Source organism: Rhinoraja longicauda, chromosome 4 (assembly GCF_053455715.1).
Source record: "Rhinoraja longicauda isolate Sanriku21f chromosome 4, sRhiLon1.1, whole genome shotgun sequence".
Lineage (NCBI taxonomy): Eukaryota > Metazoa > Chordata > Chondrichthyes > Rajiformes > Arhynchobatidae > Rhinoraja > Rhinoraja longicauda.
Window position 1 is genome coordinate 17,307,178 of NC_135956.1, and position 26,844 is coordinate 17,334,021.

Below are 26,844 nucleotides of genomic sequence, written 5' to 3' on the forward strand. Positions count from 1 at the left end.
GACACAAAATGCTGCAGTAACCCAGCGGGTCAGGCAGCATCTCTGGAGAAAAAGGATGGATGATGTTTCAGGTCAGGAACCTTCAGACCCTTCTTCACCCTTTTGCCCATAGAAGGAGCCCGACATGAAATGGTGTCTGCCCACTCCTTCCACAAATGCTGGTTGACCTGTTGAGTTCCTCTAGTTCTTTGGTTTTTGCTGGAAAAACATGTCAGGATCTAATCTGATTCGATAGATATGTGTGTAGGAAGGAATTGCAGATGCTGGTTTACACTGAAGATAGACACAAAATGCTGGAGTAATTCAGCAGCCTCTCTGGATAGAAGGAATGGGTGACTTCAGAGTGAGAGTCAGGGGAGAGAGAGTCACAGAGATAAGTAAGTTTAAGGTGTGAAATCGAGACATTAAAGGGGATGGGGACCAAGGAAAATGTAGAACAGATCATTGTTAACAAGGTTTGGTTTAGATGCATGGTAGACTCGGCTCAAAAGGACATTGTCCCAGTGGTGGTGATAATCCTAACCAAGATATACCAATGTAAATGTTTAAATTACAAAAGTCCCATTTCCTTCCATGAACGTTATTCCTGTAACAGCAGCAGGTTACCAGTCATTACAATCGTTAGAGGAACTAATGATTAATCATTTAACTGAACAATTTAATTGAACCCATTTAGCAGTGACCTCAGTTAAGTATCATAAATGGAAACATTTCCATCACATGCTTCATCGCCCATTCTTTGCATATTATAATGATTAATGCAGAAAATCACAATCTTTTATTAACTCACAAGAAAAAGAGTACTTGTCTCAAACTAGTCATTAAAAGTGGGTTAAGTGTAAGAAGGAACTGCGGGCGCTGGTTTAAACCAAGGATATGACACAAAAACCTGGAGTAACACGGTGGGACAGGCAGTATCTCTGGAGAGAAGGAATGGGCGATGTTTCAGGTCGAGATCCGTGGGTCTCGATCTGAAATGTCAGCCATTCCTTCTCTCCAGAGATGCTGCCTGTCCCACTGAGTTACTCCAGGCTTTTGTGTCTATCTTCCATAATAGTGGTCGTAGAAGCAGATGTGGCTGTGGTGGCGAGTCTGGGACAAGATGTAGTGGGATGGTTATCTTGGTAAAGAAATTATGGATGGTTTTGTTATGTGAAGAATGAATTATTGCGTGCATCCATGATTCTTTACAGTCTTTATCGTCTATTTTTTTTTTAGTTTTGTTTAGAGATACAGCGCGGAAATAGGCCCTTTGGCCCACTGAGTCCGCGCCGACCAGCAAAACCTGCACATTAACGCGCACTAGGGACAATTTACAATTTTACCAAGTCAATTAACCTACAAACCTGTAGGGCTTTGGAGTGTGGGAGGAATCCAGGAGAAAACCCACGCAGGTCACGGGTGGACGTACAAACTCCGTACAGACAGCACCCGTAGACAGGATCTCTGACGCTGTAAGGCAGCAACTCTGTCGCTGCACCACCGTATCGCATAAAAATCCAGAAGGAAATGCCTCCCCACTGACCCCCAGCCACACTCCTGTGTGCGGGTTGCAACCCTGCTCCTTGGTGTTTCAGAGTTCCTCTATTGCGAGTGGTGTAGGACTGAATTCTATGCATCGTCGCTTGTTCATCTATTTATTGCCTTTAGTTTATGTTATACTTCCCCTTTTGAAGTATACGTGCCATGGCAACTGAAACTTGGCAAGTCCACAGTACACTTTTAGCTGGCACACGTATCTTATTTGCAGCAAGGGTGGCACACGGTGACGCAGCGGTAGAACTACTGCCTTACAGCGCCAGAGACCCGGGTTCGATCCTGAATATGGACGCTGTCTGTATAGAGTTTGTGCAATCCCCTGTAACCGTGTGGGTTTTTAGATTTAGATTTTTAGATTTAGAGATACAGTGCAGAAACAGGCCCTTCGGCCCACCGGGCCCGCGCCGCCCAGTAATCCCCGCACACTAACACTATCCTACACCCACTAGGGACAATTTTTACATTTGCCCAGCCAATTAACCTACATACCTGTACGTCTTTGGAGTGTGGGAGGAAACTGAAGATCTCGGAGAAAACCCACGCAGGTCATGGGGAGAACGTACAAAGTCCGTACAGACGGCGCCGGTAGTCAGGATCGAACCTGAGTCTCGGGCGCTGCATTCGCTGTAAGGCAGCAACTCTACCGCTGCGCCACTGTGCCGTTTTCTCCGGTTCCCTCCCACACTCCAAAGACATACAGGTCTGTCGGTTAATTGGCTTCGGAAAAAAATTATAAATTGTCCCTAATGTGTGTAGGATAGTACAAGTGCCGGGGTTTGCAGGCCATCATTGACTCGGTGGGCCAAAGGGCCTGTTTCCACGCTGCATCTAACAACTAAACTAGACTTGTCAAAAGCCGCACGCTATCATTGGCTGTGAGTCTAAAGTGGTGGTCACTGAGTTGTGGCACCTTTTTTTTTATCAGATAAAGACTGCAAGGCAGTGACCGTCCTGCCTGTTATCTCTGTTGCCACATAAACCTTTATGCTGTCAACTCATTTCAAGAATGCAGTGATAATTGTCAATTCAATCTCTCTCTTTGGCATCCATCCATCTGCGGGAGATGATGGTGCAGCTTGGCGTTGTCCTGCTTGGAGAGGGGGATTTTTCATAGAAACGTAGAAAATAGGTGCAGGAGGAGGCCATTCGGCCCTTCGAGCCACCACCACCATTCATTGAGATTATGGCTGATCGTCCACAATCAATAACCGGTGCCTGCCTTCTCCCCATAATCCCTTGATTCCACTAGCTCCCAGAGCTCTATCTGACTCTCTCTTAAATCCATCCAGTGATTTGGCCTCCACTGCCCTCTGTCTGAGAATTCCACAAATTCACAACTCTCTGGGTGGAAAAGTTCCTTCTCAGTTTTAAATGGCCTCCCCTTTATTCTAAGACTGTGGCCCTTGGTTCTGGACTCGCCCAACATTGGAAACATTTTTCCTGCATCTAGCTTGTCCAGTCCTTTTATAATTTTATATGTTTCTATAAGACCCCCCCCTCATCCTTCTAAACTCCAGTGAATACAAACCTAGTCTTTTCAAACTTTCCTCATATCAGTCCCGCCATCCCAGGGATCAATCTCGTGAACCTAAGCTGCACTGCCTCAATTACAAGGATGTCCTTCCTCAAAGTAGGAGACCAAAACTGTACACAATACGCCAGATGTGGTCTTACCAGGGCCCTATACAACTGCAGAAGAACCTCTTTACTCCTATACTGAAATCCTCTTGTTATGAAGGCCAACATGCCATTAGCTTTCTTCCCTGCCTGCTGTACCTGCACGCCAACCTTCAATGACTGGTGTACAAGGACACCCAGGTCTCGCTGCACATCCCCCTAACCAAACACCATTGAGATAATCATCTGTGGTTACATTTCCTTGTGTGACTGACTAGGCCTATGCGTGACAGGCTGATCCTTCCAGAGTTCCCACAGGTGAGGTTGTCTCTGGTTGTTGTTCTGGGGAATCCGTGGCTGCTGTCTTTGACCATATTGTGGCGGTGATGCCTATGTGTTAGGAGGGAGAGATAGATTAATGGTGGAGTAGACTTGATGGGCCAAATGGCCTAATTCTACTCCCATCACCTTAAGTTCCATCAGGCCAATTCCATTGTTCTTTTACCTGAAGCCTGATGAAGTTCCGTCTATCCACAGGCTGTCAAACTCCTCTACTCCCCGGCACCCATGCAGTCTCATGCTATGGCAAAACAAAGTCATTTGTGAAAAATAAATCTGGAATACTCTTGTGGGGTAAACAAAACCAACCTCCCTTCCATTGACGCCATTTACACCTCACGCTGCCTCAGCAAGGCCACCAGCATAATCAAGGATGAGTACCTCTTCTACCCTCTCCCATCGGGCAAATGGTTTTGATGTGTGAAAACGCACACGTCCAGATTCAGGGACAGTTTCTTCCCAGCTGTTATCAGGCATCTGAACCATCCTATCAACAACCAGAGAGCAGTCCTGAACTACTATCGACCTCATCGGGGACCCTCGGACTATCTATGATCGGACTTTACTGGGTGTACCTTGCACTAAACATTATTCCCTTATCATGTATCATGATTGGAATTTTCTGGTTTTATCTTGCGCTAAATGTTATTCACGATATTCTCTTCATTATGAATCTGTACACTGTGGATGGGTCGATTGTAATCATGTGTTGTCTTTCCGCTGACTGGATAGCACGCAACAAAAGCTTTTCACTGTACCTCGTATCACATGACAATAAACTAATGACTAAACATAAAAATGCTTATATTGCCTGACGTTTCAAACAAGAGCAAGGTGTTCCTCGGCTGGAAGTCAGACAATGCCTCTTTGGAAGGTAAGAGGAAAATTGAAACACATTGGACAAAGGCAACTTGTCGCAATTGTTGACCCTGTGCTCACCTTGCGCACATGAACTTAGAACAAAGAACAGCGCAGTAGACACAAAGTGCTGAAGCAACTCATATTTCACTGTACCTTCATTGGTACATGTGACAATAAATTGAATCTTGAATCTTGGGTCAGGCAGCATCTCTGGAGAAAAAGGATTAGCGATGTTTCGGGTCGTCTCCGAAAAGGCCATAATAAAAAATAGGCCAGAACAAAGTGCCGAACATGATACCTTTTCTTACCCACAGTTCCCTCCCCTCTACTTTCTGTCTGAAGAAGGGCCCCAAGCCCGAAGCGTCACCCATCCTTTATCTCCAGAGATGCTGCCTGACCTGCTAAGTTACTCCGGCACTTTTTGTCTATCTTAAGTTCAGTTTAGCTTATTGTCACGTGCACCGAGGTACAGTGAAAAGCTTTGGTTGCATGCTAACCAGTCAGCAGAAGGACAATACATGATTACAATCAAGCCATTTACAGTGTATAGATACACTGATAAGGGAATAACATTTAGTGCAAGGTAACACCAATAAAATCCGATCAAAGATAGTCCGAGGGTCCCGAATGAGGTGTACAGTATAGTAGTTCAGGACTGCTCTCTAGTTGTGGTAGGATGATTCGGTTGCCTGATAGCAGCTGGGAATTGTCCCTGAACCCGGAGGTGTGCGTTTCCACACCTGTACCTTTTGCCCGAGGGGAGAAGAGGGAGTGGCCAGGGAGTGTATATACATGGTTCAGTATATAGCTGCATCTGCAGTTCCTTCTACACATAATGTGTTACTATTCTTTGTGGGAACTTCCTGCTGCAAATTGGATGTGGTATGTCAATGATTCTGCTTCAAAATGTTCTTAATTGACTCTAAAGCACTTTGCAATGTTCTGCGATAACGAAATGTTGCAGATAAAGACATTTGTAAAATCTCTAATATCTAATATCATTTTTTTGAGTTTGGCCCATTCTCCAAATGTATTTATCATTCCTCAGGAATTTGTCCTCATCAATATTTCTAATTCTCATATGTAATTTATGAAGATAGTAAAAATCAATGTCCCGATTGTATTCTCAAATCAATTGACCAGCAGCCTTCTGATTCCCTGACATGTTGTTTTGCAAGGTATTGTTTAGTTTAGTTTAGAGATACAGTGCGGAAACAGGCCCTTCGGCACACCGTGTTCATGCTGACTAGTGATCCCTGCATATTAACACTATCCTATGCACACTGGGGACATTTTTTGTTTGTTTACATTTACCAAGCCAATTTACCAACAAACGTGTACGTCTTTGGAGTTTGGGAGGAAACTGAAGATCTTGGAGAAAACCCACGCAGGACACGGGGAGAACGTACAAACTCCGTACAGACAGCGCCTGTAGTCGGGATGGAACCCGGGTCTCTGACGCTGCAAGGCAGCAATTCTACTGCTGTGCCGCCCTGTGAACTGGCTCATACAGCCTTTTTAAAAATCCAGGATATAATGTCTGCAAGAATATTCTCTTCCACTGATCAAGTAGACTTGTTTATTAAAAAAACAAGGAAAAAAATTTGGGCATCACGCTTCTTTTCCAGAGGTCATGTTGAGCGTATTTCTTTTTCATACAAGGAATTTATAAAAGGCTTTGCCAGGGAAATGGAGCATTGAAATACTGTTATGTGGAATGCCATACTGATACTGTCTCTTTGAAAAGACTGCAATAATGACTTGCCATGGGTGTACAACAGCAATAGCCCCATTTTAGCAGCAAATGCTTCCTTTGTTGGTGCCAATCCAGACCTATCTGCTGAGGATTTCACCCAACTGTTGGCTGTGTGCTGTGCAACATTCACGGTAAGGTGTCAACCCTTATAGGGCATCTGTCTGAGGGGAGGACTGGTGAAAGCAATGACAGGTGTCAGGGGTTATGGGGAGAAGGCAGGAGAATGGGATTGGGGGAGAGAGAGATGGATCAGCCATGATTGAATGGCAGTGTAGACTTGATGGGCTGAATGACCTAATTCTACTCCTATTACATGAACTTCGGAACTTATGACTAGACATCCATGATTCTGGACCTCCAAATCGCTATGCATCTGTACTGGAAGGTGAAAGCATGGAAGTGCAGTCCTGGTTGCAACAGGTCAGTGTCTCCAGCCCCACCAGTGGGAAGAAGCTCAACATAGTTGTGAGAGGATATCATAGTGACCATGTCTTACCAAATCTATGCAGAGATAAAGTCATGGTTAAATTATTTGATGGTATACTCCTAAACCAGGCAAATACAGATTTTCCTGCAAATGCATTGATGTATAATGCTTTTCATTATTCAGTGACTAAGAGGGAAACTGAATTGTATTTCAGTCTTTATGGTAATAGATTGGGAAGAACTTGGGGGCGGCACAGTGGCGCAGCAGCTGAGTTGCTGCCTTCGAGCGCCAGAGACCCGGGTTTGATCCTGACCATAGGTGCTGGCTGTATGGAGTTTGTACATTCTCCCCATGATCTGCGTGGTTTTTCTATGGGTGCTCCAGTTTCCTCTGACATTCCAAAGACGTCGAGGTTTTTAGGTTAGTTGGCTCTCTACATTGTCTCTCGTGTGTAGAATAGAACTTAGATGACCGTTGGTCGGTGCGGACCCGGTGGGCTGAAGGGCCTGTTTCCACACTATCTCTAAACTAAACCAAACTAAACTTGGCCTTTTCAGTAAGGTGCTTTCAAAGATTGAATTGTGCTTCCTTCATCTGTTGTCCTTGAGCGAACAGCGGTTTCGAATTGGCAGGTTTTATAATAGTGCTGAAGTCTGGGACCTGTGATGTTTGAATGAGATCTTTGATTTCCAGTTGATTCTTCTCTCCTGCATGCTGAGCTCTTTAAAGTTTTGATTAGGCACTCTGTAGAAAGGACCCTGGCGAGAGGTGCATATGTGTAAATGAGGCTTCAGTAATAGATATGTCACCTCCACACCCCAATGCTAGAGCCGTTCAGTTCCTTCTCTGTGCTCCTCAGTGATGAATTAATAAATCATCTAATGAGAATCAACCCGTGATCCCTTCTCCCAGGGTTCCTTGCTGACTGGGTACTTGTGCAAAACGCAAGATGTTGTCAAGCTGGAAAGGGTGCAGAGAACAATTTGAGGATGTTGCCAGAACCCGAGGGCCTGAGCAACAGGGAGAGGGTTCAGCAGGCTCGGACTATTCCTAGGAGGGCAGGAGGATGAGGGGTGATCTTATAGCGGTGTACAAAATCATGAGAGGAAATGATTGGGTAGACGCACAGAGCCTCGTGCCCAGAGTAGGGGAATCGAGAACCCGAGGACATAGGTTTAAGGTGACAGGTGAAAAATTTAATAGGCACCCGAGGGGTAACTTTTTACACACAGAGTGGTGAGTGTATGGAACGAGCTGCCAGAGGAGATAGTTGAAGCAGGTGCTATCAGGCAATGTTTCAGAAACGTTTGGATCGGTCCATGGATAGGACAGGTTTAGAGGGATATGGGCCAAGCTCAGGCAGGTGGTACTAGTGTAGATAGGGCATGTTGGCCAGTGTAGGCAAGTTGGGCTGAAGGGACTGTTTCCACGCTGTAAGACGCTGTGATTCTATGATTTTTTCTGATAGCAGTATGATTATCACAGCATTTAAGTTATTAATCATTGTAGTTTTCAGAAATTTCAGAACTGTCATTTTATTTTTTCTAAATAATTGAATCAGTTGTGAATTACACTGCCTGAATGCCACAATGGTGTAATTTATTTCATTGCAACATATGTACTTCCCAAAACATTAACAATGGCACTAATAAACTGCATAATATGATTATCATAGGAATGATTATTCGCTTGGCTGAAATATCCAAGAGAGGTATTTGAAGTAGGAGTAATGTAGGAAAATAACTGCAGATGCTGGTACAAATCGAAGGTATCACAAAATGCTGGAGTAACTCAGCGGGTCAGGCAGCATCTCTGGAGAGAAGGAATGGGTGACGTTTCAGGTCGAGACCCTTAAGTCTGAAGAAGGGTCTCGACCCGAAACGTCACCCATTCCTTCTCTCCAGAGATGCTGCCTGACCCGCTGAGTTCCTCCAGCATTTTGTGATACCTCTGAAGTAGGAGTAAAGTTGCTTCTAGTTTATAGGCTTTTTCATTGATCAATGACAATTGGACAATACAGCTCTCCCCCTCCATGACACACTGGTCAACCTGAGGAGTACCTTCAGCAACAGACTGTTCCGCCAAGATGCAGCACATAACACCACAGGAGATCCTTCTTCCCTGTGACTATCAAACTACAACTCCTCCCCCTTCTGTCAAGTCGTCTACTTTATTTGTCACATACACATACAAGATGTGCAGTGAAATGAAAGTGGCAATGCCTGCGGATTGTGCTAAAACTACAAACAGAATAGATTTTTTTTTTTTTAAAAGACACAACACAAAAAATAAATTAATACAGTAAATTAGTCCCTGGTGATATAAGAGTTAACAGTCCTGATGGGCTGTGGGAAGAAACTCCGTCTCATCCTCCGTTTTCACAGCGTGACAGCGGAGGCGTTTGCCTGACCGTAGCAGCTGGAACAGTCCGTTGCTGGGGTGGTAGGGGTCCCCCATAATGTTGCTGGCTCTGGATCTGCACCTCCTGATGTATAGGTCCTGCAGGGGGGTGAGTGTAGTTCCCATAGTGCGTTCAACCGAATGCACTACTCCCCACAGAGCCTTCCTGTCCTGGGCAGAGCTGTTCCCAAACCGGATTGAGATGTTGCCGGACAAGATGCTTTCAGAGGGACTCTGAATTTCCTCAGCTGTCTGAGGTGGTAAAGGCGCTGCCTTGCCTTACTCACCAGTGCGGCAATGTGTGTTGTCCATGCCAGATCCTCTGTGATGTGGACTCCCAGGTATTTAAAGCTGCTCACCCTATCCACGGTAATCCCATTTATCTTCAGTGGCGTGTACATCCTCGTATGTTGAGCCCTTCTAAAGTCCATAATCAGCTCCTTAGTTTGTGACATTCAAGACGAGGCTGCTGGGTAGTCATGGGGTCAGTCATGGGGTAGACTGACTCCCCCCCCCCCCCCCCCCCCCAATCTCTGCACATCCCCAATCCTTTCCACTTGTCACTTTAATAATAATATATATTTTTAATTTGTCATTCGAACATACAAGTGTACATTTGAACGAAATGTCGTTCCTCACAGGGCTGAGGTGCATAGTGGTTGATATTGATGCAAGGTGCCAGCGCAGTGTGTGTGTGTGTGTTTAGGTGAGGTGTGTGTGTGCGTTGGGGGGCAGCAGGGTGTTCATCATTCTAACAGCCAGGGGGAAGAAGCAGTAGCACATCCTGGTGGTGCTTCCCTTGCTGCTCCGGTACCTCATGCCAGACGGCAGTGGGGCAGAGAGTCCATGGGAGGGGTGGGAGGACTCCAACATTTATAATGTCGGAGTCCTTTATAATGTTTAATTTCATGTTTCATGTATTTTGTGCTTTTTATGACTGTTGGCAGATCAATTTCCCATCCTGGGGTAAATACATTTCTATCGTATGGTATCCACTAAATATTTTGACTGCTGAGAATTTCACACTAAAACTGAGGGGGTGCACAGAATCCTCAGCATCTTTCCATAGGCCCAGTATAGATATGTTTTAGCATTACGCACGGAGTTCCCATGACTTCAATCACTGGTCTCTTTATGTGAGGATATTACTTCTGCTTTTGTTCATCACTGTGAACCAACGAGGGATCCCATTGATACCTACAGGGCTGACATATTTTTTAATAAAACCTTCATAACTGTTGTGTAAAGCCACAGATGTGATGAAAGGATCAAAAAAGGGACCTATTTACATCTGCTGAATCTATATAAAATAACCCCACTCCAACTCTGCCTTGATTTATATAAACCTTGGGGGAAGCACAAATTTCCAGCTACTTGGGCAAGGTCGAGCAAAGTATTCCATTCAATTCTATCTGCATTATAAGCCAACGTTGCAGTATAAAATACCACAATCACTACGCAGTCCCATTTATAAAAAAAATAAATAAAAAAAAATGAAATTGATGTGACGAAAAGATAGATGTAGTAACAAGGAATTGAAGATGCTGGTTTATACCAAAGAAAGACCCAAAGTGCTGGAGCAACTTACCAAACCAAGCAGCAACTCTGGTGAGCATGCACAGATGATGCTTTGGGCCAGAACGTCTCCGTTTCTACCTGTCCATGTTCTTCAGGGATGTTGCCGGCCAGATGAGTTGCCCCAGCATTTTGTGTCTTTCCTTGACAAAAGATGAAGTAATCTTCTGAGTTTCCAAAATGAGATCTAGTCTTTAATTTAGATTAGTTTAGTTTAGAGATGCACCGTGGAAACAGGCCCTTCGGCCCACCGAGTCCTCGCCGACCAGCGAACCCCGTACACTAGCACTATCCGACACACTGGGAACAATTTACAATCTTTACCGAAGCCAATTAACCTGCAAACCCGCGTGTCTTTGGACTGTGGGATGAAACCGGAGCACCCGGAGAAACCCATCGCAGTCACAGGGAGAACGTACAAACTCCGTACAGACAACACCCATAGTCAGGATCCTAGATACATAGAAACATAGAAAATAGGTACAGGAGTAGGTCATTCGGCCCTTCGAGTCAGCACTGCCATTCAATATGATCATGGCTGATCATCCACAATCAGTACCCCATTCCTGCTTTCTCCCCACATCCCTTGATTCCATTAGCCCTAAGACCTACATCTAACTCTCTCTTGAAAACATCCAGTGAATTGGCCTCCACTGCCTTCTGTGGCTGAGAATTCCACAGATTCACAACTCTCTGGGTGAAAAGGTTTTTCCTCATCTCGGTCCTCAATGGCCTACCCCTTATTCTTAAACCCGGATGGAACCCATGTCTCTGGCACTGTAATGCCGCATATGTTACCCTGTGCCACTGTATATACGCAGCTAAAAAACAATTTAAATGTTTTTAGTAGTAAAAGTAAATTGCATTGTTCTGCTCTGTGTTCCAGCAACTGGTTCAATCAACGAAAAACAGCCTTGGTGCACCCGAGGGACTGAAGCACGAGAACCCAGAGACGAATGAAACCTGTGTTAATAAACCTTTCTTTGGATGAGACTACCATGGAGCAGCAGGAGTTCCAGTACCTTTGCAAACTGACAGCCCATGAAAAGACGAGGTCAGCTTATTTATATCTCAACCTACGAGTGTGTATTGAATGCATTGTGAGCTGGTAACAGAGAGGAGTGGGTAGGAAGGCAGTGGCTTTCAAAAATGTCATCCAGCAACACACAGTCAAACTGTACCTCATGTGGATTCCCAAATACTTTTCATAGGGTGGAGAATGGGGACGTTCTATAGGCATCTACAGGTAGTGCTGCAGCCTCACAGTGCCAGAAACCCCAGGTTCGATCCTCACCTCAGATGCTGTCTATGTGGAGTTTGCACAATCTCCCCGTGACAGTGTGGGCTTCCTCCGGCTGCTCCAGTTTCCTCGCACATCCCAAAGACGTGCGGGTTTGTAGCTTAATTGTCTTCTGTAAATTGCCCTGAGTGCGTAGGGAGTGGATGAGAAGGTGGGATAACATAGAACTAGTATGGACAGATGATTGATGGTCAGCGTGGCCAAAGGCCCTATTTCCAAGCTGAATCGTCTCTTGTCACAATTGAAATGTCTCAAATTTATCACTTCCGCCACCTATTCTTAAGTAGAAAAGATAGACCATCCACACACTGTTAGTAGGAAAAATAGGGCTTTCACTATACGTATAAATTTATATCGCTCGGCTAAAATTCCAAACAAAAACCTGCAAGCATGCCAATTAATTATTATCTATATACTAAACCTCTCATTTGTTTGTTTATTTGTGATCGAACTATAGCCAAAACGGTACACGATGGCGCAACAATTTTAGGCCCACCTTACTCACCGTCATCACTTTAATGGTAAAGCAAGTAGTTTTATTGAAATCGGTGTTATATTTTTAAAGTTATTCACATTTTAAAGTTTAAATCTATCTCCTGGGGAGGGAGGTGGTGGGAGGAGGGTGGAGGGTGGATAAGGGGGGTTGATGGGGGAGGGGGGGGGGAGGGGAGGGGGTAGGAGAGGGTGCTGCACCAATGCAGGAGAGGATTGGGCACAATGGGTCCGCTTGGTCTAGTATCCACTAAAAGGAAGTCATCAGAATGGATTAATTGATGTAATAATTTGAATGAACCTCTTACTGAAGAAGGGTCTCACCCATTCCTTCTCTCCAGAGATGCTGCCTGTCCCACTGAGTTACTCCAGCTTTTTGTATCTATCTTCGGTTTAAACCAGCATCTGCAGTTCCTCCTTACACACTTTTACTTATTCAACTAATTTTGACCTTTATTATGTTTTTTCTTCTAAATAGAGTTGGCTCTTTGGCCCAACTTGCCCACACCGGCCAACATGTCCCAGCTACACTAGTCCCACCTGCCTGTGTTTGGTCCATATCCCTCCAGACTTGTCCTATCCATGTACCTGTCTAACTGCTCCTTAAACGTTGGGATAGTCCCAGCCTCAACTATCTTCTCTGGCAGCTTGTTCCATATACCCACCACTCTTTGTGTGAACACGTTACCCCTCAGAATCCTATTAAATCTTTTCCCCTTCACCTTGAACCTATGTCCTCTGGTCCTCGATTTCCCCCACTCTGGGCAAGAAATGTTTCATTCACTTTATTTTAGATTGCTTGTTTTTTTTATTGCCTTGAACAGGCAGGGCTCTTTAATGTTGTCTAATTTAATGCAAGATGGTTTCAACCTAATTCAATTCCATGCACCCACCCGTGTTCTCCAGAGATGCTGCCCTGACCGGCTGACTTACTCCCGCACTTTGCGTCTTTAAAATCTAATGTTGAATGTGTTGCTTGTGCTCCCTAAATTGCATGAGTAAAATATTTAACATAATTATGTTGTGGAACACTTTAATATTAAAATTACATGAGAGTGCTTTGTCACAAATGGTTGACTTGAAATCCATTCTCCCATTGGCAGCATTAAGCTTTTATTGCAACAACGTTAAGTCTGCCTCCAGAATTAACAAGTAATGTATGTCTAGTGCAAACGGTGGAGAAAACGTTTCTTGGCAAATATGCTTCTGAGGTTGATAATTGGTTGAATACACCCTCGGACATAGAATGGGATCATAGGATCTGGACCTAATCCAGCCATTGGGAAATTAATGGATTTGATGCATTGATTGTGTTTACATCTCCACCCACATACAATTTGACTCTACTCAAGTCAATGGAGAGTAATGTTACACCTTCCACCCAGTCTTCTGGTTTTCCATTCCAGCAAGGCAGGTTAAAATTTACCCATGTGCCATATTACACCATCATTAGTCAAACCAGTGTTTGCTGTAAGAGATACAGTGCGGAAACAGGCCCTCCTGCCCACCGAGTCCGCACTGACCAGCGATGCCCGCACATTGACAATATTCTACACACACTAGGGACAATTTTACCCATACGCCAAGCCAATTAACCTACATACCTGGAGTGTGGGAGGAAACTGAAGATCCCGGAGAAAACCCACGTGGTCATGGGGAGAATGTACAAACTCTGTACAGACAGCACCCGTAGTCGGGATCGAACCTGGGTTTCTGGTGCTGCAGGCGCCGTAAGGCAGCAACTCTACCGCTGCGCCACCATGGCCACGGTGCTATTTTAGACCTGAATTCATTGAAATGAATTTCTTCAAATCCCCTATCAATTAATAATTCAGACGATTGAGAACCTGAAGCAGCAAAGGGACTTGGAAGTGCTGGTTCTAGAGTCGAAAAAGATTCATTTGCAGTAAAGTCAGTGGTAAGGAAAGCAAATGCAATGCTCGCATTAATTTTGAGGGGACTGGAATATAAACGCAAAGATGGAATGGTGAGGCTTTCTTTATCAGGCTCTAGTGAGACAACATTTGGAATACTGTGAGCAGTTTTGGGCTCCACATCTGAGAAAGGATGAGCTGGCTTTGGAGAAGATCCAGCAGATATTTACAAGAATGATGCCAGGGATGAGTAGGTTGACATATTAGGAGCATTTGAAGGCTCTAGGCCTGTACATGCTGGAATTTTGATGGAAGAGGGGTGAATCTCCTTGAAACCCACCAGATAATGAAAGGCCTGGATAGAATGGATGTGAGAAGGATGTTTCCAATGGTTGGAGTCAAGAACCAGGAGACACAGCCTCAGGATAAAAGGATGTACCTTCAGAAACGAGATGAGGGGGAATTTCTTTTGCCAGAGGGTGATCAATCGGTGGAATTATTTGCCATAAATGGCTGAGGAGGCCAAGTCATTCGGTAGTTTTAAAGCTGAGATTGATAGATTCTTGATTATTAAGGTTGTCAAAGGTTACGGGGAGAAGGCAGGAGAATGGGGTTGAGAGGGGGAAAATAGATTGGCCATGATTGAATAGTGGAGTCTACTCGATGGGCTGAATGGCCTAATTCTACTCCTATGTCTTATGGTCTTATAATATTTGCTTTTACTGCTTCCTGTTGAACTCTCCTGTTGAGAACCAACTTATTAAAAAATTGTTTTCTTGAAACAATAAGTGCTCAGTGACTTGCTCTACTTTGCTGTGGTGTATCACGTCAAATCAATGTTCTACCTGCATGAACAGAGCATTGTCATTACATCTGTCTGGTGGAATAAATTCTGTAGACTGTAGGTGTATTGGAATACAATGCCGAGTCTCAAGCTTATTATAATTTTATGTCCGGTGCAAAAAATGGCAATAAACCTTGCTATTGAATTACTCTATAATTACTACAGGAGAGTCAATGGTCACTGGTATTGATTGTTCTACTGGGTTCATTGTCAGTCTGAACAATAGAAATGTTTACAAGTGCTTCTCTGACATTGCTTTAAACTATATCACCAGCAAAAAAAGGTCAGCCTTTCATAGGTAAAATCCTGATTAAATGTAAATTAAATATTGTTGGAATTCACCGATAGCTCAAAGGGAATTTTAGTGCTAGCAGTTGGGGTGGCGCAGCGGAAAAGTTGCTGCCTTACAGTGCTTGAAACCCAGGTTCGATCATGGCTACCGGTGCTTGTCTATATGGAGTTTGCACGTTCTCCCCGTGACCTGCGTGGTTTTGCCCCGGGTGCTCCGGTTTCCTCCCACATTCCAAAGACGTACAGGTTTGTAAATTAATTAGCTTGGTAAAGTTGTACATTGTCTTTATTGTGTGTTGGATAGTGTAAGTGTGCGAGAATTGCTGGTTGGTGTGGACTCGGTGGGCTGAAGGGCCTGTTTCCACACTGTATCTCTAAACTAAATTAAACCGTCAATTGGAAGATGCGTGACTGGAACAGTCTGATCTAGATGATTGGTGTCCAGATATCCCACAAGGATCCTACCCTTTCCAATTGTAACTCAGTCTTTTGGTGGTCGGGTCAATGGCGTTCTTTCAACAGCAAAAAACTGGAGGAACTCAAAAGTCAGTATCTGTGGAGGGAATGGGCAGATGAAGTCTCGGATCAGGAAACACCTTCAGGCTAATTGGAGGGGGGAGTGTCAGGGGGAGGGGGGGGGGTGGTGAATGGCAGATGAGTGGAGTAAGTGACAAAGACTTGAGGTGAAAAAGTGACCAAGGATTGTCAGATAAGAAGTGAAATGTGAAGCTGGAGGGATACAGGTGGAAGGGGATGATGGAAAGAGGATTAAAAAGAGGGGGGTAAAAGGAAAATGGGGAATTTGGGGGTGGGAGATTAGAGCACAAAGGAGGGGAAAGGAACAGAGTGACTGGGGTGGTGGCAGATGGTGGGAGAAATGGGCACAGGAAAGAGAGGGGGGTATTACTTAAAATTCATGGTTCATGCCATTGAGTTGTAAGCTACCCAAGCAAAATATGAGTGCTGTTCCTCCACTTCACATGCTAGGCCGATCCAAAAGATTAAAATGCATGGCATCTATGGTGACATGGTAGTTTGGATTCAGAGGACAGAGGGTTGTGATGGAACAATGTTGTTCTGGCTGGAGGCCTGGGTCCAGTGGTGTTCCACAGGGATTTGTTCTGGGATCTCTGTCGTTTGTGTTTTTGTATCTAAAAGATTTTGCTGACAAAAGATACAGTGGTATATTGGTTAATTACAGATGTGGGTGGAAAAATGGCCGATGGAATTTATTCCAACGTAAGGTGTTGCACTTTGGGAGGTCAAACGAAAGGAGGAAGCTTACAGTTAATGGTAAGACCTTGAACAGCATTGCTGGGCAGTGGGATCTTGGGGTGCAGGTCCATTGGTCCCTGAAAGTGGCAACACAAGTAAATAGAATGGCAAAGAAGGCAGATGCTTGCCTTCATTGGTCAGAGCCTTGAGTATAAAAGTCAGGAAGTTGCAGCTTTATAAAACTTTGGTGAGGCCACATTTGGAGTATTGTGTGCAATTCTGATTTCCCCATTACAGGAAAGATGTGGAGGCTATGGAGAAAGTGCAGAAGAGGTTTACCAGAATGCTGCCTGGATTATGTTGGTATCAGCTACAGGAGAGGTTCGACAAACTTGAATAGTTTTCTCTGGAATGTGGGAGATTGAGGAGAGATCTGATAGAAGTATATACTATTATGTGAGGCATAGATAGGGTAGAGACTCAGAACCATTTTAATTTGGATCATTGGGAAATGTCAAGGACAAGAGGGCACAGCTTTAAGGTAAGAAAGAGAACGGAGAGTGCAGGTCACTTTTTTTGTACAGAGATTGACGGGAGCTTGGAACACACTGTCAGGGATGATGATGGAAGGATGTATTAGTTTAGTTTAGAGATACAGCACCGCAACAGGCCCTTCGGCCCACCAAGACTGCACCTACCAGAGATCCCCGCACACTAACACTTTCCTACACACTACCGGACAATTTACATTTATACCAAGCCAATTAACCTACAAACTTGTACGTCTTTGGAGTGTGGGAGGAAACCAAAGAACTCGGAGAAAACCCACGCAGGTCATGGGGAGAACGTACAAACTCCGTACAGACATGTACCCGCAGTCTGGATCGAACCTGGGTCTCTGGCGCTGTAAGGCAGCTACTCGACCGCTGCGCCACCGTGCCAGTATGATAGTGTTTTTTTTAAGTGGCTTTTTGGTCGGCAAATGGCTGTGCAGGGAATGGAGCGATATGAATCATGTGCAGGCAGAGGAGATGAGATGAACTTGGCATCATATTTGGAACAGACCTTGAAGGCCGAAGGACCTGTTCTTATGATGTACTGTTCAATATCCTATGTATCCAATGATCTGTTTGCAGTCCTTTAACTTATCCTCCTATGAAACTCGCATTGATTATTCAGCTGACTGGCTGAGTAAACCTGCTCTCTAAAATAGTTTGCAATAGCGCTGCGCTCTAGTTACTTCTGATATTTGCTGCTGTTATCCATTTTACCTATGAATACTTGATTGATGTGCAGTATAGTGAGAAAATAATGGAAATCTCCTGAGTCCAGTTTGAGAAGTTTGAAACACATGGATAAGACTTGGGCAATTTATGTTGGTCATAAACTCGGCTTCATAAATATCAAATAGTGGTGCTGCAGATTGGAATACAATGCATGGAATGCAGTGTTGATTCTCTGGTAGCAGTGGGCTGAAAATCTCATCCATGTGAAAATTATGCAGACATTTGGGAGAGAGCGAGGCCGTCAACTGAATACTTCAATTACCTCCAGGATTGTAGCAATCGTTCAGCAATGTATTGGAGTCTTAGCCACAATGTTTGTGCTTCATTCTCCGCAGCAGGAATCCAATCTAACTTTCTGACTCTGAAGAATGAGTGGTGAAGGGTGAGCAGGCTACGACTCTATTCCATGAGAGCGGGAGGATGAGGGGTGATCTTATGGAGGTGTATAAGATCATGAGAACAATAGATCGGGTAGACGCACAGCCTCTTGCCGAGAGTAGGGGAATCGAGAATCAGATTTAAGGTGAAGGGGAAAGATTTAATAGGAATCTGAGGGGTAACTTTTTCACACAGAGTGGTGGGTGTAAGGAATGACCTGCCATAGGAGGTAGTTGGACGAGCTGCCACAGGAGGGACTTTTGCAATGTCTAAGAAACAATTAGACAGGTACATGGATAGGACAGGTTTGGAGGGATATGTGTCACACGCAGGCATGTGGGACTAGTGTAGATGGGACATGTTGGTTGGTGTGGGCAAGTAGGACCAAAGGTCCTGTTTCCATGCTGTATGACTCTATGACTCTGACTCTATGGTGAATATCAGAACAAAAAGTTTATAAACTCTGATAATTGTGGCTGCAGGAATTTTTGCAAGGGAAATCTGACTCGAGACGTGTGTCAAAAATATACATGTCAAAGGAACCTGAGAGGCAACTTTTTCCACACAGAGCGTGGTGGTATGTGGAATGAGCTGCCAGAGGAATTGTTTGTAGTACATACTATTGCAGCATTTAAAAGACATTTGGACAAGTACATGGATAGGAAAGTTTAGAGGGATATGGGATGTATCACCTCCTGAGATGTAATTCCAAGATAGATATACCCTGTTCTTTTGGTTGACATGGATGACATGCTCAGTCTTAATATTTACGCTTGGCTGCATTCTGCAGCTGCGGCTCACCGGCAGTCTCTGTCTTTTTTTTGTTTTTGTCTTTTATTATCGTTTAAATATATGTTTTGATTTATTTTTAACTCTGTATATGTGGGGGTTGGTGGGGGAGTGGGGGAAACCTTTTCTTCTAATCTTCTCCTCAACGGAGATGCGACCTTTACCGTGTTGTGTCTCCGTTCGCGCTACGGCCTAACACCGTGGAGTCGGCGGCCTCCAGCTGGGATCGTCCTTGAATACTCCGGTCGCAGGGCCTGGACTTACCATCTCGGAGGCTTCGGCCGTGGGCCCTGCAGGCCGCAACATCGGGAGTTCACAGGTCCCTGGCTGGCGACCAGCTTTTGGGAGCTCCAGCCGTAGCAGCTTCGACCGCCCCGGAGCGCGAGGTTTGATCGACCCGCTCGCAGGCCCCTCATCGCCCTGCGTGGCCTGGCCACGGCACTTTCCATCGCCCGGTGGGGGCTCAGGACCTTCATCGGCCTGCTCGGCTCGGCCTGGGACTTTCCATCGCCCGGTGGGGGGTTTAAAAGTCAGGAGCCTCGATTGCCTCGAGGCACCACGGGAGAAGGATGAGGAGGAGATAAGACTTTTCTTTGCCTTCCATCACAGTGAGGGTGTGCCTGGAGCAATCACTGTGATGGCTGTTTGTGTTAAAATTGTAATTGTGTGTCTTGTGTTTTTATTGTCTACTGCCGGACCCTGACGCTGGCGCTATTTGTTCGCCGCTTCTCCGTCAGGACAGTTCGTCTGTTTGTTTTTATGTCATGACTGTTTTTGTAAAGCGTATTTGAGCACTTGGAAAATCGCTATATAAAATAAATGTTTATTATTATTATTATTATTATTATTATTCCTATGCCTTCTCAACCAGTCCAGCCCTGGAGGGGTCTCTGGGTTCTTGAGTAAGTGGGATAATTCTGGTATGAGTGAAAAATTGATGGCAGTTTCTGAAATAAGGCTTATCATTCCTATTAGGAATATAAAGTGCTGGAGTAACTCGGAGCATCTTTGCCGGACATGTACAGGTAGCATCTCTGCCGGATAGGTAAAGGTGGCGTTTCAGGTCAGGACCCTTCTTCCTCCTCCAGAGATGCTGCCTGACCCGCTGGAGTCACTCCAGCACTTTGTGTTCTACGCAGGGTTCTAACATCTGCAGTGCCTTATGTCTCTGTGTTCAAATTCCTCTTCCTGTTTTCCTCCTGTTACTATTGTGGCACTTACCCCATGGGTACAAAAAAAACAAATAAAAGCAGCCAAATGCGCAGTATCCTCATGTTTTCCAGCTCAAGCTATGAGCCAAAGCGTTATGATGACAGATACTCACTGCTGTAAGAAACGGAAGGAACATGAGGAGATGAACCTCTTCACTAACTTGCAGCTGGCACTTATGCTATTTTTTCCAACCCCACAGCTTCACCACTGTGCATCTCAGAGCAATCTGATGAACCAGTGGAACAAGTTTGAATCCTAGCTAGACAGCAGAAGAATTTAAATTCAGCTATTGTGAATAATCTGAAGTACCTGTAACTTACCGAACAGTGAAAGGCCTGGATAGTTTGGATGTGGAGAGGATGTTTCCACTAGTGGGAGAGTCTAGGACCAAACGCCATAAGCCTCAGAATTAAAGGACGTTCCTTTAGGAAGGAGGAATTTCTATAGTCCGAGGGTGGTGAATCTGTGGAATTCATTGCCACAGAAGGCTGTGGAGGCAAAGTCAATGGGTATTTTTAAGGCAGAGATAGATGGATTCTTGATTAGTTCGGGTGTCAGGGGTTATGGGGAGAAGGCAGGAGAATGGGGTTAGAAGGGAGAGAGCACACTTGATGGGCCGAATGGCCTAATTATGCTCCTATCACTTATGAACTTAAGAAGAAGCTTGTATTATAACAGTGAACACAAAACAATCCCATCTGATTCTCTAATGTTCACACGAGGAAGAAACCTGCCATGTTTTTGTGCTCTGATGTAAATGATACTTCACGCCAAATGCAATTGATTGACCTTTAACTGCCCTTTCATGAAGCTGGTAACTATCAAACCATGACCCAAATATAACAACTGAACTAAAGCATTCCAATCCATCATTGGTGTCACAGAACCAAGGAATATTGGAATGTTACTAATAATCCATGTATCCCTGCGATCACATCTGTGTGAATCCAAGGATATTGGCCATTATGGCTATGTAATTTGTTGACATTAATTGCTTCCGCGCTGTTTCCATGTTAATTGTTCAGTTCCACACCCTCAGTGGCAGAGGAATAGTTGCTCGTACAACAAACATGAACAACAGACTGTCTGTAAAATTTCAAACAACTATTGACTTCCACATTAATTTTCTTTCCTTCCTTGAGGGCAGCATGGTGGCGTGTGGGTGGCACACTGGGGCAGCGGTAGAGCTACTGCTTTACAGCACCAGAGACCCAGGTTCGATCCTGACTATGGGTGCTTGTCTGTACGGAGTTTGTACCTTCTCCCTGTGACCTGCGTGGGTTTTCTCTGAGATTTTCGGTTTCTTCCCACACTCCAAAGACGTACAAGTTAGTGGGTTAATTGGCTTGGTATGAATGTATAAATGTAAAATTCAGAACATCCTAGCGAGGGAAGGCGATCAACCGGAAGTAGTTGTGCTTGTGGGCACCAACGACGTCGGGAGGAAGGAGATACTGCAACGTGAGTTTAGAGAGTTAGGAAGAAGACTGAGAAGTAGGATGTCGAAGGTGGTTATCTCTGGACTGCTACCTGTACCTCGTGCTAGTGAGGGCAGGAATAGAGAGATCGGGGATATGAATGTATGGCTGAGGGGCTGGTGCAGGGAGCAGGGATTTAGATTTCTGGACCACTGGGATCTCTTCTGGGGTAGGTGTGACCTGTACAAAAGGGACGTTAACAGCAGGGGGACTAACATTCTGGCAGGTAGGTTTGCTAGTGCCACACGTGTGGGTTTAAACTAAGTAGTGGGGGGGGGGGGGGGGATTGACAAACTGGGAATATGGAGATGGAGTTAAAGGGGAAGCAAATACAGGAGAAATTGCAAAGGACTCTCGAATGAATGGGAAGGGAAGTTCTAGAAGGGATATGAGAGTAAGGTCAGGGCCAATTGTGACTGGTGTGAGAGGGGAGGTGAATACGGAAATTAAAGTGTTATATTTAAATGCACGAAGTATAAGAAATAAAGTGGATGAGCTTGAGGCTCAGTTAGACATTGGCAGGTATGATGTTGTGGGAATTATAGAGACATGGCTACAAGAGGACCAGGGCTGGGAACTGAATATTCAGGGGTACACAACGTATAGAAAAGACAGACAGGTGGGCAGAGGGGGTGGGGTCGTTCTGTTGGTGTGGAATGATATTCACTCCCTTGCAAGGGGTGACATGGAATCAGGAGATGTAGAATCGGTATGGATAGAAATGAGGAATTGTAAGGGTAAATAGACCCTAATGGGAGTTATCTACAGGCCCCCAAACAGTAGCCTCGACATAGGGTGCAAGATGAATGAGGAGCTAAAATTGGCATGTTGCAAATGTAATGTTACGGTGGTTATGGGAGATTTCAACATGCAGGTAGACTGGAAAAATCAGGTTGGTAATGGACCCCAGGAAAGAGTTTGTGGAGTGTCTCCGAGATGGATTCTGAGAACAGCTTATACTGGAGCCTACTAGGGAGAAGGCAATTCTGGATTTAGTGTTGTGTAATGAACCTGATCTGATAAGGGGACTCGAGGTAAAAGAGCCATTAGGATGCAGTGATCATGATATAAGTTTTACTCTACAAATTGAGAGGGAGAAGGGAAAATCGGAAGTGTCAGTATTACAGTATAGCAAAGGGGATTACAGAGGCATGAGGCAGGAGCTGGCCAGAATTGACTGGAAGGAGGCCCTAGCAGGGAAGACGGTGGAACAGCAATGGCAGGTATTCCTGGGAATAATGCAGAAGTTGCAGGATCAATTTATCCCAAAGAGGAGGAAAGATTCCAAGGGGAGAAAGAGGCACCCGTGGCTGACAAGGGAAGTCAGGGACAGCATAAAAATAAAAGAGCAGAAGTAATACAAAGCAGAGTGGGAAGCCAGAGGATTGGGACTCTTTTAAAGAGCAACAGAAGATGACTAAGAAGGCAATACGGGAAGAAAAGATGAGGTACGAGGGTAAACTAGCCAATAATATAAAGGAGGATAGTAAAAGCTTTTTTAGGTATGTAAAGAGGAAAAAAATAGTCAAGGCAAATGTGGGTCCCTTGAAGACAGAAGCGGGGGAATTTATTATGGGGAACAAGGAAATGGCAGACGAGTTGAACCGGTACTTTGGATCTGTCTTCACTAAGGAAGGTACAAGCAATCTCCCAGATGTTCTAGTGGGCAGAGATCCTAGGGTGACGGAGGAACTGAAGGAAATCCACATTAGGCAGGAAATGGTGTTGGGTACACTGATGGGACTGAAGGCTGATAAATCCCCAGGGCCTGATGGTCTGTATCCCAGTGTACTTAAGGAGGTGGCGCTAGAAATTGTGGACGCATTGGTGATCATTTTCCAGTGTTCTATAGATTCAGGATCAGTTCCTATGGATTGGAGGGTAGCTAATGTTGTCCCACTTTTTAAGAAAGGAGGGAGAGAGAAAACAGGAAAAGGGCGGCACGGTAGCGCAGCGGTAGAGTTGCTGCTTTACAGCGAATGCAGCGCCGGAGACTCGGGTTCGATCCTGACTACGGGTGCTGTACTGTAAGGAGTTTGTACGTTCTCCCCGTGACCTGCGTGGGTTTTCTCCGAGATCTTCGGTTTCCTCCCACACTCCAAAGACGTACAGGTATGTAGGTTAATTGGCTGGGTAAATGTAAAAATTGTCCCTAGTGGGTGTAGGATAGTGTTAATGTGCGGGGATCGTTGGGCGGCACGGACTTGGAGGGCCGAAAAGGCCTGTTTCCGGCTGTATATATATGATATGATAGACCAGTTAGTCTGACATCAGTGGTGGGGAAGATGCTGGAGTCAATTATAAAAGACGAAATTGCGGAGTGACTCGGGTGGCTCTTACTCCCCTTGGAATCTTTCCTCCTCTTTGGGATAATTGGATATAAAATCTATCCAATTAACAAAGGCTAGTTTTTGCATAGTCTGTTACTAGACAGAATATTGAACTCTAAGCATCTTAAATTAAGGTCATGAATAGAAGTAGAATTAGGCCATTCGGCCCATCAAGTCTACTCCACCATTCAATCATGGCGGATCTATCTCTCCCTCCCAACGCCATTCTCCTGCCTTCTCCCCATAACATCTGACACCCGTATAATCAAGAATTACTCAGTATCTTATTTAAAATCACATCTTTCTTTTGAGTTGATTTGAAATGTACTAATCACTTGAAGAAATAGTTTGTTACTAACCAAAGGAACTCGGTTATCTCATCAATCCTGCTGGATCGCTTAATACTGAAATATTTGTAAGTTTTTTGCATTAGTGGCAACAATAACTACAACTATGTAAAGGAGGCAACACCAAATATTTCTACAATTGGTAATGAACATAGCGTGAGATTGTTATATTTAACATGGGGCAGTGTTTTGAGGGGACTGTTGTGGAGAGGACAGATTTCAGTCAAGATTATATTTATACACTGGAAAATATGATTGGGAAAATAGGTTAAAGGAAAGCAAATATTTTAAGATCTTTAAAATCTGATTTCAGGGGAATTAAGAATCAGAGGACATGGGTTTATGGTGTTGAGGGTGGGGGGGGAGATTTAATGGGAACTTTTTTTGGATAAAATGTGGTGGGTGCATGGAACATGCTTCCGGAGGAGGTAGTTGAGGCAGGCACTATTGCAACGTTGAAGAAATATTTGGACAGGTACATGGATAGGATAGGTTTGGAGGGATATGGTCCAAAAGCAGGCAGGTGGGACTAGTATAGATGGGCCATGTTGGCCAGTGTAGGCAAGTTGGACCGAAGGGCCTGTTTCCACGCTGCATGACTCTATGACTATCTTATGGGCTGACGAGGATTCACAAGAGAGCTGTGTTAAGTAGAATTGGGGAGAAAAACCAACAGGAAAGGAAGATGAAATATATCAAACAACTATCATATTTTGCTGGTGTACCTATCTGTACGTGAGATCAAAAGCATCACGGGCATGATGCTAACCTGGGGCATAAATAGCAGCATTTTTATTGCCAGCATGAATGAATAAAATATAAGAGGGAGCTCAAATAGGAGAAGATTTGATCCCTAACCAGAGTGAATTTTGCCCAACAATCAAACTCAATCACATTGATTTAGTGGGATCTAGGCAAAGTCATCGGGGACAAACAGTTATGTGGCTATATTTTGTGGAAGAAAAATAAAATGTGTCTTGACTGAATTAATCACAAAAGGACGATGACAGCCTGAAGGAAACTCTGGAAACAGTCATTCTCAAAGGTTTCCTCATTTTTGAAGAATGCACATTTATCCAGATTAGATGAGACTGCTTTATTGTCATGTGCACTAGAGTATAATGTTCACGGAGTAAACAGCAAACAACAATGATAAATACAACAATAAATATAATGTGTAGGAAGGAAGTGCGGATGCTGGTTTACACTGAAGATAGACACAAAATGCTGCAGTAGCTCAACGGGACAAGCAGCATCTCTGGATAGAAGGAATGGGTGATGTTTTGGGTCGAGACCCTTCTTCAGACTGAGTCAGGGGAGAGGGAGACACCGAGATAAGAAAAGATAAACTGAATGAAAACGAGACATCAATGGCGATGAAGGAAAATGTAGAATAAATATAGAATACAGTGGATAAGTTTGGAGGAGGTGCAAGTGAACCTCTGCCTCACCTAGAAAGACTGTCGGGGTCCTTGGACGGAGTCGAGGGAGGAGGTATAGGGACAGGTGTTGCATCTCCTATGGCTGCACATTGTAGGAACCTCATCTACTGTATCCGCTGTTCCAGGTTTGGACTCCCATCCACACCTCAACGATCGTTTTGCCTCCGCTCAGCCCGCCTAAATCTATCTGATCTCCCAGTTCCTAAACACTTTAACTCCTCCTCCCATTCCCACAATGACTTTTCTGTCCTGGGCCTCCTCCATTGTCGGAGTGAGGCCCAGCGCAAGGCACCTCATATTTTGCTTGGGCAGCTTACACCCCAGCGGTATGAATATTGACTTCTCTAACTTCAAGTAACCCTTGCTTTCCTTCTCTCTCCATCCCTCCCCTTTCCTAGTTCTCCGACCAGTCTGACTGTCCCTGATTACATTTTATCTCTGTTTGCTTTGTTGTCACCTCCTCCTAGCTAACAATGACCTATTCTACATTTTCTTTGATACTTATCTCTTTTGGTCCCTCATTTTCACACACTATACCTGTCCTTATCTGTGTCTCCCTCTCCCCTGACCCTCAGACTGAAGAAGGCTCTCGACCCGAAACATCACCCATTCCTTCTTTCCAGAGATGCTGCCGGTCCCGCTGAGTTGGTCCATTGTGTCTATCATATCATATCATATCATATATATACAGCCGGAAACAGGCCTTTTCGGCCCTCCAAGTCCGTGCCGCCCAGCGATCCCCATACATTAACACTATCCTACACCCACTAGGGACAATTTTTACATTTACCCAGCCAATTAACCTACATACCTGTACGTCTTTGGAGATACGTTAATACATAAGCATAGTATTAACCTCTGAGTCCAAAAATAATACAGCAGGATACAAAGTAATATAATATACTAAAATAACTAATAAATGCAAAATGGCTCTGACGTGTACTTCAAACTCCCAAAAGGTTTAAAACAAAAGTGCACAGGAAAAATTAATCCCCCCCAAATATTTAATTGCTTTATATGGTGAATAGTAAAAATGTTGTAGATAATATAAC

The 26,844-nt window shown here is 44.5% G+C and overlaps 1 protein-coding gene across 6 annotated transcripts in view; it reads left to right on the forward strand.

The window, feature by feature from the left end:
* The window catches only part of dlgap1a (discs, large (Drosophila) homolog-associated protein 1a), a 539,147-nt gene that overhangs the window by 141,475 nt on the left and 370,828 nt on the right, over positions 1 to 26,844 (forward strand). For 5 of the 6 annotated variants that reach the window (XM_078397270.1, XM_078397269.1, XM_078397271.1 and 2 more), the window contains exon 2: positions 11,401 to 11,568. The exons of the other annotated variant lie outside the window; for it this stretch is intronic. The gene's annotated coding sequence lies outside the window, so the exon portion shown is untranslated. The remainder of the gene's footprint in view (positions 1 to 11,400; positions 11,569 to 26,844) is intronic. 6 annotated transcript variants of the gene reach the window in all.